General features: G+C 42.2%; 1 non-coding gene across 1 annotated transcript; it reads right to left on the bottom strand.

The window, feature by feature from the left end:
- Positions 1-2,441: 2,441 nt before the first annotated feature.
- Positions 2,442-2,548, bottom strand: LOC122450727. The gene has a single exon (XR_006272218.1). It is a non-coding gene; the product is annotated as a U6 spliceosomal RNA (small nuclear RNA).
- Between the last annotated feature and the right edge of the window lie 8,422 nt (positions 2,549-10,970).

The following is a 10,970-nucleotide window of genomic DNA, read 5'->3' as shown; positions in this document are numbered from 1 at the left end:
TAAGAGAAAACAGACACTAATCACCCCTGCCTCCGGACAGTATCTATCGGAATGTAACCACAGGCTTATCGGTTATTAACTGGTTGGAATGTAACCGCGGGCTTATTGATTATTAACTGTTTGAACACATAACACGTGAATGTCGGGGTTATTGTGATTGTATTTACCCTTCCTTTGTAAGCCTCAAGGGATTTGGGGTGGTGGGTTTGGACACGTACACATGTGGTATAAAAGATTTCCACAAATGCTGGTCGGGGTCCTTGGCTAAGAGGAGACTCTGCCTTGGGCCCACCGGTGTAATAAACTGCACTCCACTATCTTCATTGTTCTTCTGAGTGAGTTTGTTTCCCAGAAAGCGTGGCTATAACACTTTTAATTTTTCCAGTTCCTTCTATCTGGCTTCCCTGGTTGGCACTCTTTAGAGTCAGCTCTTTGCTACTGACCCTCATGACCTTGGACAAGTCACTTTATGTCTCTGGGTGTCAACACCCAGTGTGTACAACAGAGATTGGGCTCATCAGTGCTTCTTAAACCAGTGATCAGCAAACTCTGCTGTGCAATCTATATGTGATTCTGCTGCACGTGACTAGGACAAGGCTAACACCCTACGCCACTGCCCTGCAACCTGCAACACCCACACTGTTCTGTACCCTATACAACAAGCCCTCTGGTCATGGCTTTGGATATTGTGGCCATCAAATTACTTATAATAGCTTTGAACGGTTTGTCTCTAGTTTTTGTTTGCTTGGGTGTTGTTTATCGCCTGGAGGATCTGTGAGAGTTTTAGGGATTCTGCAGATTGCACTTTGAGAAACACTGTCCCCAAGTTTTTCAGTGAACAGAGTTCTAGAAAGATTAACAGATGATGTGTAAGAAAACTGGCTTCATGCATTTTAAAAGCCCTGAGAAATATTGTAGTGAAAACCAAAAATAAAAAAGTATCTGTTTAGTTTAATTGATCATTTCCCCATGAGTACAGAATCTTCTTGTCATTCAGTACCTACTCACATCGTGGGGAGTGGTCTTTGAATGCCAATTAAGGGGCATGTGGCTCAGTGGTAAAGAATCGACTTGCCAGTGAGGGAGACATGGGAGACGTGGGTTCGATCCCTGGGTTGGGAAGATCCTGTACAGAAGGAAATGGCAACCCACTCCAGCACTTTTGCCTGGAAAACTCCATGGACAGAGGAGCCTGGAGGGCTACAGTCCATGGGGTCGCAGAGTCAGACATGACAGAGTGACTGCGTGCTTGTGCGCAGAGTGTAACAGGTCTCCAGACTTCTTGCAGTTCTTAGAATTTGACCTTTGATCCTGCACTCTCTTCTCGTCTACCTTTAACCCTAGGATCAGACCACTCCTTCCTATTGTCTCAGTTACAGAGTCCAGACTTTTCCTGCTTATGACATCACCACAAACCTAGTGTGACTGCAACTCCTCTTTGTCTCTGAGATGGTTGCTGCTAAAAGAGTAAAGAGTTAAGAGGTGGTGTTGCAATATATCAAGGACTCTGGACAGAAACTTGCTAGCACTAAACAATAAGGTCTTACTATATAGCACAGAGAACTATATTCAAAATCCTGTGATAAACCATAATGGCAAGGATATAAAAAAGAATGTGTGTGTATATATATATGTGTGTGTGTGTATAACTGAATCACTTTGTAGTACAGCAAAAACTAACGCAACACTATTTTAAAATCAAACTTTTTTTTCAGTTGCTAAGTTGTATCTGACTCTTTGAGACCCCATGGACTGTAATCCACCAGGCTCCTCTGTCCATGGGATTTCCCAGGCAATAATACTGCAATAGGTTGCCATTTCCTTCTCCAGGGGATCTTTCTGACCCTGGGATCCAACTTGTGTCTCCAGCATTGGCAGGTGGATTCTTTACCACTGAGCCACAAGGGAAGCCTGTATATCAACGATATTTCAATTAAAAACAAAAACAAAAACCCTGTAGAGGAAAAAAAAAGTTGTTGATACTGAGACCAGGGAACAGGATTGATGATTTGTATTAAAAGTCACTTAAAATCAAAAGTTGCAAGTTTCTTTAGTTAGCGTCTACGTGCTGTTATTCTGTAAGGCTAATTGCAAGGTCAGCTTCCTCCAAGAAGCTTAGGTCTCTTTCTAAAGTAAGTGCACAGTCTCAGTGATACTTAATGGAGCAAAATATATGAAGGTGTTGGAAAAGGTGAAGCTTTTTCCCATCCTGCCTGGCACAGTGCTGCAAATGTGGAGACTCCATCTTTTAATGAACTAACAGATTATTTTCTTACTGTTATAATTCACTGTTTGATGCAACTACTTAAAAAATTAATTTATTATTATTATTTTTTTGTTTCAATTGTTTATTAACGGACCAGATTACAAAAATAATCCTGGTAGATACCTTAGTTCATCCTTCTAATAAGCCTGTTGATTGGTCTTCCATGTTGCCAGCAAAAAATATGGAACGCTTCACGAATTTGCATGTCATCCTTGCTCAGGAGCCATGCTAATCTTCTCTGTATCGTTCCAATTTTAGTATATGTGCTGCCGAAGCAAGCACTAATTTATTTTTTAATTGAAGGATAAATGCTTTACAGATTTGTGTTGGTTTCTGCCAAGCATCAACATGAGTCAGCCATAGGTATACATATGTCCCCTCCTTCTTGAACCTCCCTCCCACCTCCCACCCCTCTAGGTGGTTACAGAGCCTCGGTTTGAGTTTCCTGAGTCATATAGCAAATTTCCATTGGCTATCTACTTTACATAGGGTAATGTAAGTTTCCATGTTACTTTCTCCATGCGTCCCACCCTCTCCTTCCTTCTCCCCACCCCTGGGTCCATAAGACTGTTCTCTATGTCTGTGTGTCCCTGCAAATAATTTCATCAGTACCATCATTCTAGATTCCATATATATGTGTTAGTATATGATATTTATTTTTCTCTTTCTGACTTACTTCACTCTGTATAATAGGCTCTAGGTTCATCTGCCTCATTAGAACTGACTCAAATGCATTCCTTTTTATGGCTGAGTAAGAGTCCCTTGGACTGCAAGGAGATCCAACCAGTCCATCCTAAAGGAGATCAGTCCTGGGTGTTCATTGGAAGGACTGATGCTGAAGCTGAAACTCCAGTACTTGGGCCATCTCATGCGAAGAGTTGACTCACTGGAAAAGACCCTGATGCTGGGAAGGATTGGGGGCAGGAGGAGAAGGGGACGACAGAGGTTGAGATGGCTGGATGGCATCACCGACTCGATGGACATGGGTTTGAGTAGACTCTGGGAGTTGGTGATGGACAGGGAGGCCTGGTATGCTGCGATTCATGGGGTCGCAAAGAGTAGGACACGACTGAGCAACTGAACTGAACTGAACTGAATATTCCATTGTGTATATGTATCACAACTTCTTTATCCATTCATCTGTTGATGGACATCTAGGTTGCTTCCATGTTCTAGCAATTGTAAATGGTGCTGCAATGAACATTGGGGTACATGTGTCCTTTTCGACTTTGATTTCCTCAGGGTATATGCCTAGTAGTGGGATTCTTGGGTCATATGGTGGTTTTATTCCTAGTTTTTAAAGGAATCTCCATACTGTCTTCCACAGTGGCTCTATCAATTTACTTTCCCACCAACAGTGCAAGAGGGTTCCCTTTTCTCTACACTCTCTCCATCTTTTGTGGAGATGCCATCTTTTAATTAACTAACAGATTATTCTCCATCCCACTTACTGTTATACTTCATGGAATGCTTGATGCAACTACTTTAAAAAATTATTTATTTGTGGCTGTGCTGGGTCTTTGTTGCTGAGCAAGGGCTTTCTCTAGTTGCAGTGGGCAGGTGCTACTCTTCATTGCGGTGTATAGGCTTCTCATGGTGGCTTCTTTTATTGTAGAGCAGAGGCTCTAGGGTGAGCAGGCTTCAGTAGTTGTGACATACGGGCTTAGTTGCCCCACTGTATGTGGAATCTTCCGGGACCAAGGATAGAACCCGTGTCCCCTGCATTGACTTCTCCTGCACTGGCAGGCAGATTCTTGTCCACTGGACCACCAGCGAAGTCCATTACTTTGGATTATCTATGCTTAAGTCCTTAAATGTGTGTAAAACCCTTTAATATCTTTACCTTTAGAAAAAAGTAAAACCTCTTTAGCATACTGTCAAGTTGCCATTGCGTTACTCTTTTAAAAGTTTCATTACTCATTAGAATCTCCCATACTTTATTAGAATTTAACTGAAAATCCTTGTAATGCAATGCAAATGAAAGAATCTCACCTTCAAATAGCTCCTTTCCTGCTGTTCTCCCTCTTATTTTTCTAAACTTGTTTTATAGAGGAACAATCATAGAGTCCAGAGTTCAAGGCCAGCTGATACTATTTCCTAGCTACATGATTTTGGGCAAGTTACTAATCTCCCAGCCTCATTTTACTCATCTGTATAATGGAGAGATTAATGAAGTACTTTCTAGGGTTGTTGTGGATGTGAAGATACTAAAACTAAGTTATGTAACAGATGGTGGTTATTATTAGTACTATGAGCAAGCTCCAGCATCCTACTTGGAGTTCCTACACAAGCCATGCTGGTCCACCCCTAACTCAAGGCCTTGGCCCAGAGTGCCTCCTCTTTTGCCAACTGGTCTTCCTCTTTCAGGATGCCTTGTATATTTAACCCTTTCAGAGAAGGTTCCCTAGTGCTCCCAAGCAGAGTTTGTGTTATTCTTGTGTTATCACTGGTACCTGGTATGTACTTCTGCATTGTAAGGTACAGTTCCAGCGAGGCAGAAAAGGAAAGGCGACCTCAACAGAAGTAGGTTACCTTTATTCAGGCAAGGAGGGGCGACAGTCGGCCTAATGACCAGGCTGAGCGCCGAAAGGGATCAGGGAGGCTTCATACTTATAGGGAGGTTTGTGGAAGCGATAAGGGAAACATCAATCAGGCGGGATATTTTGAGTATTCTTTTGTTGAGATGACACTTGTAGTTGGGCAGGGGGTGATAAGTCTTTTGGGCGGGTGTAGGGGGTGGTAGGTTTTTGGACAGGGGGTGATAAGTCCAGATAGATGCAGCTGGCCTGGAGCATCAGGATGGAACTAAAGTTATGCTTTGTTTTCTCCGAAGTTAGATGATTCAGCAAGGGGCCTTTGAGACTGTTGTTCTCTTTTCTAGGCCCAAAAGACTCCTTCAAGCATGGCTTGTCAGCCTGTATTGTGACTACCTTTTTTTTATTGTTATTAGTCTGATCATGCCTTGAGGGCTAGGATTTTATCTTTCTTTTTTGTACCCTTGAGTTCCTGAGGACAGTGCCTGACACCTGGTAGTTGCTCAAAACTATTGAAAAAAAAAAGGAGAATAAAAAGAAAACACCAACAACAAACAAATGATTAACAAGATACAGAAGGAACAACATGGTGATATTTTGGCATAATCCAAACTGCATTTTGGACCAAATTTCCAAGTTATTTCCCACAAAATCTTTCCTTTTAGAAGAGATGCCAAGAAGAGGATGACTAATGTTCCTTTCATTTACTTGTGCTTAGAAAGTCTTCCAGAATGGTGGTGATGGTTGTGAGGGGGAGAGGAGAAAGGCACCCCTGCTCAGAGAGTGGCCTGAAGATACAATAGAGGGCAGACAGTAGACATGCTAGATACATTCTAATGAGGAGGGGAGACTGGTATTGTAGAAAGAGCTTAAATTATCTCTGGAGTTGACTTGAGAGCTGGGCAGGCCTGGCTTTGAATTCTGACCATGTCACCAGGAGGTGACCTTGGAGATGCCACTTGACTTTGGCCAGTTTCTCCTCTCATTCCTGTCACAAATGGATGGAATCCATCTCTCTTTCTGGCTTCTGCTCCTCCCTCTGTAACAGCAGGGAAAAGGGCAGGGCACAATTTTTGAAAGAATGACATTGTTCATCACTTCATGGCAAATAGATGGGGAAACAGTGAAAACAGTGAGAGACTATTTTCTTGGGCTCCAAAATCACTGCAGATGGTGACTGTAGCCGTGAAATTAAAAGATGCTTGCTCCTTGAAAGAAAAGCTACGACCAACCTAGACAGCGTATTAAAAAGCAGAGACATTACTTTGCCAACAAAGGTCCATATAGTCAAAGCTATGGTTTTTCCAGTAGTCATGTATAGATATGAGAATTGGACCATAAAGAAAGCTGAGTGCCGAAGAATTGCTGCTTTTGAACTGTGGTGTTGGAGGAGACTCTTGAGAGTCCCTTGGACTGCAAGGAGGTCAAAGTAGTCAGTGTTAAAGGAAATCAGTCCTGAATGTTCATTGGAAGGACTGATGCCGAAGCTGAAGCTCCAATACTTTGACCACCTGATGCAAAGAACTGACTCATTAGAAAAGACCCTGATGCTGGGAAAGATTGAGGGCAGGAGAAGGGGATGACAGAGAATGAGATGGTTGAATGGCATCACTTACTCGATGGACTTGAGTTTAAGTAAGCTCTGGGAGTTGGTGATGGACAGGGAAGCCTGGGGTGCTGCAGTCCATTGGGTCACAAAGAATCGGACACAACTGAGCGAATGAACTGAACTGAAGGACACAACATAAGCCAGGTAGAACCAAATGGGACCAAGATTGCAGACAAGACCAGACCTTGATCCTCAGTCAGCAAGTGAAATGACGGACCCAGAGGTGCCATGACAGTTCCATGCACTGTCAAAAGACCAAGGAGTGGGCAGTGCCCCAAACCCTGGAAATTTCCACTCTTTCCACAAAATAGTTGGAATAACCTCCCATTCATTAGCATATGAAATTACCCAGCCTATAAAAACTAACCAGGCCACATTTCACGGCTGCCCTTGCCCTCTGCAATGGCCCACACTCTGTTTGTGGAGTATGCTTCTCTCTGAATCTGAATAAATCCATTTCTTACCTATCACTTTGTTTCTCACTGAATTCTTTCTGTGATGAGACATTAAGAACCTGAGCTTTATTAGGCCCTGAAACCAGGTACCATGGGTTTTGGCTGGGTTCGAGTCCCAGCCATGTGGGTTCAAGTTCCAAACTGGGTTTTGACTGGGTTCAAGTCTCAGGCAGGGTTTTGGCTGAGTTTGAATCCCAGCTACCAGGTTCGAGTCCCAGATTAGGTTTTGGCTGGGCTTGAGTCCCTATCTGAGATAAATCGTTTCACATCTCCCTAGGACTGGGACATTTCTTCCCTAGTACACAAAGAAAGTAGAAACTAGTAGATGAGAACTCTCTCAGGATGGGAAAAAAAAAACAACAAAACCCCCACACACACAGATGAAAACTTCATTTTTGGGGCCCAACTCTTTCACTTTCAACATTAGCCAAATCTGGACCCATCCTGGGCTTCCCCCTTGTCTAGATTGACCATAAAAATTATCTCCCACATTGTCACAGTGTGAAAAGTGTGAAAGAGGTACTGTTAACCATTACAGTGAGACAGCAGGTATAAACTAGGGCTGTCCTGAGCATTCCAAACATTCTTAACCTCTTGTTAATAATGAGGGAGGTACACTTTTTCCTGTTTACTGGCTCATTTTAACATGCTAATACTTTACCTTCTTCAAACCAACAAATGAAATGAAGTGAAAGTCATTCAGTCACGTCCAACTCCTTGCCAGAATACTGGAGTGGGTGGCCTTTCCCTTCTCCAGGGGATCTTCCTGACCCAGGGATCAAACCCAGGTCTCCTGCATTGCAAGGCAGATGCTTTACCAGCTGAGCCACAAGAGAAGCCCAAGAATACTGTAGTGGGTAGCCTATCCCTTCTCCAGTGGATCTTCCCGACCCAGGAATCCAACCAGGGCCTCCTGCATTGCATGCTAACACTTTACTTTCTTAAAACCAACAAATGAACCCAAAACTAAAAAACTTCTTTCTCCCTTCCAACTATGGGCTTCCCAGGGAAAAGGGAACATGGGTTCAATCACTGGTCAGGGAAGATCCCACATGCCTCAGGACAATAAGTCCGTGCACAACCATTGAGCGCACATACTGCAGCTAGAGAGTAGCTCCCACTCGCTGCAACTAGGGAAAGCCTGCCGGCAGCAGTGAGCACCCAGCACAGTCAAAAATAAACAATAAATATTTAAAAAGTATTCAACAGATGACAAGACCAAAGTTAGAAATGCAACGTTTGAGTCATTATTTTACATCACTCGAGTTTACACATCATTTCTTAGAATGTTGGTCATATTTTAACAACTAAAAATTACCATTTATCAAGTGCCTACTATGCACCCAGCAATGCAGCAGGTATGTCAGAGATATTATTTCTGATTATCATAATTTCAAGAGAAGCAGATGTCTCCATCTTATAGATGAGAAAATTGAGGCACAAAGAGACTCATTCATTCTAATACCTATTGAACCTATTCATTCTAATACCTAGTGGAGAGAAAAAGGGAAAAAGGAGAGTGAATGACCAGGGATGAGACTGAAATTCTAATTAGGGTCCAGACCCTAAAGATCCTTGATAAGGGTTAAAGAGTGTGGACTTTATCTAAAGGGCAATGGGGCAACATTGAAAACTTTTCAGGGGAAAGGGACCTGATCAGATTTGTGTATTTAAAAGAGCACAGGGATTTCCCTGGTGCTCCAGTGGCTAAGATGCCGTGCTCTCAATGCAGGGGGCCCAAGTTCAATCCCTGGTTAGGGAATGAGATCCCACAGGCCACAAAGAAGATCCAGCCCAACCAGATAAAGAAAATAAATAAGTATTTTAAAAAATAATAATAAATATAAGAGCACACAAATACAATCTGGAGAAAGACAATAGGGTGAAACAAGGCCCGAAGCAAGAAGCTGCTTCTGGGAACAGTAATCCAGACAGATGATTTGACCGGAACTGAAACAATGGTGGAGGGAATGGAGAGAAGTTAGGATCTGAGAGCTATGCAGGAGGTAGAATGCAAGAAGACTGGTTTACCCCGAGCCACCAGAGAAGCCCCTACTCAATACTTAATGCTAAGGAAACTTAGTAAACAAGGAAGCAGATTTTTGCCAACATTTTATTATGAAAATTTTCAAACATGCAGAAAAGTTGGAAGAACTTTATAGTGAACACCTATATTCCCTACTTAGGTTCTTCAGTTAATATTTTACTATGTACATGCTTTATTACATATCTATTCAATCCTTTTTTCATCCTTTTATCTACCCATCCATTAACATGTCATTTATTTAGTTTTTTGATGCATTTTAAAATTTCAGACAAGGGAGGTGGGAGGGAGGTTCAGGTTGGGGGCACGCACGTACACCAGTGGCTGATTCATGTTGATGTATGGCAAAAAACACCACAATATTGTAAAGTAATTAGCCTCCAATTAAAATTAATTAATTAATTTAAAAAATAAAATTGCAGACTGTGGGACACATCTCCCTATATTTTTCAGCATTAGTGAGAGTTCAATATTTGTTTACAATTCTTTTTAAGAATATACTGAAATAAAATTTGAATACAATGTAACACAGAAGACTTAAGCATATACATTCAAATAACTTTGGCAAATTCAAAGCCTGTGTAACCCAAACCTATATCAAGATGCAGAACATAAATATCACTCTAGAAATTCCCCTCATGCCTGTCCGTCCAGTCAATCCCTTCCCCCACTTCCCCAAGGGAAACACCATTAGGATATTTTTCCACCAAACATTAGTTTTGCCTGTTCTAGAACTTCATATAAATAGAATCAAAGAGTAAGTATTACTTTATGTCTGGCTAATTTTGTTCAACATAATATATTTGAGATTCATCAATATGGCAGTATGTATCAGTAGTTTATTCCTTTATATTGTTGGAGAAGACTCTTGAGCTCCCTTGGACTTCAAGGAGATCCAACCAGTCCATCCTAAAGGAAACCAGTCCTGAATATTCATTGGATGGACTGATGCTGAAGCTGAAGCTCCAATACTTTGACCACCTGATGCAAAGAACTGACTCATTGGAAAAGACGCTGATGTTGGGAAAGATTGAAGGCAGGAAGAGACAGGGAGGACAGAGGATGAGATGGTTGGATGGCATCACCAACTTGATGGACGTGAGTTTGAGCAAGCTCTGGGAGTTGGTGATGGACAGGGAAGCCTGGTGTGCTGCAGTCCATGGGGTCACAAAGAGTTGGATGCCACTGAGCAACTGAACTGAACTGAACTGATTGTTGAGTAGTATCCCAAGGCATGAGTATTCTACAGAGTATTTCTCTGTAGATGGATCCTTGGGCTATTTCCAATTTGGGGTTAATATGAATAAAGCTTCTTCAAATATTCTTACACAAGCCTTTTTGTGGGTATATAACTTCATCTCTCATGGATAAATACCTAGGAGTGGAATTGCTAAGGGGATTAGCTTTATATGAAGCTTAGCTTTATAAGAAACTGCTAGACCTTTTGAACTTCCCTAGTGGTCCAGTGGTTAAGAATCCACCTGCCAATACAGGGGACATGGGTTCAGTCCCTGGCTTGGGAAGATCCCACATGCCTTGAGACAACTAAGCCCCAGTGCCACAACTACTGAAGCCCATGCGCCTAGAGTCCCTGCTCTGCAACAAGAGAAGCCACTGCAATGAGAAGCCCGCACGTCACAACTAGGAAGTAGCACCCACTTGCCACGGCTGGAGAAAGCATGCCTGCGGCAACAAAGACCCAGCATAGCCAAAAAACAAACAAAAAACTGCTACACCTTTCTTCAACATGGTCACGGGAACAGCTTTCAAAAGCCAGCTAAGTATAACCACAAACAACTAAATTTACTGAGTGTAAATTTCTATGGGAACTGAGCATAGAGCTTTACTTAAATATAGCATTTTACCTGATTCTTATACCAAGCGTATGGGGAAGAAATTATTATTCTCATTTTTCAGGTAGGATAACTGAGGCACAGAGAATTAAATATCTGCCCAAGGTCACACAGCTAGTAAGTGGCCAAGGCCGGATCTGGACTCCAGTTCCTCTGCCTCATGATTCTAGTATTTAATAGCAAAACAGAAAAAAAGAAGGAAGTGGCTA

This window comes from Cervus canadensis, chromosome 11 (genome assembly GCF_019320065.1).
Source record: "Cervus canadensis isolate Bull #8, Minnesota chromosome 11, ASM1932006v1, whole genome shotgun sequence".
Lineage (NCBI taxonomy): Eukaryota > Metazoa > Chordata > Mammalia > Artiodactyla > Cervidae > Cervus > Cervus canadensis.
The sequence above is the reverse complement of the archived record's forward strand: the minus strand, read 5'-3'. Positions and strand labels throughout refer to the sequence as shown.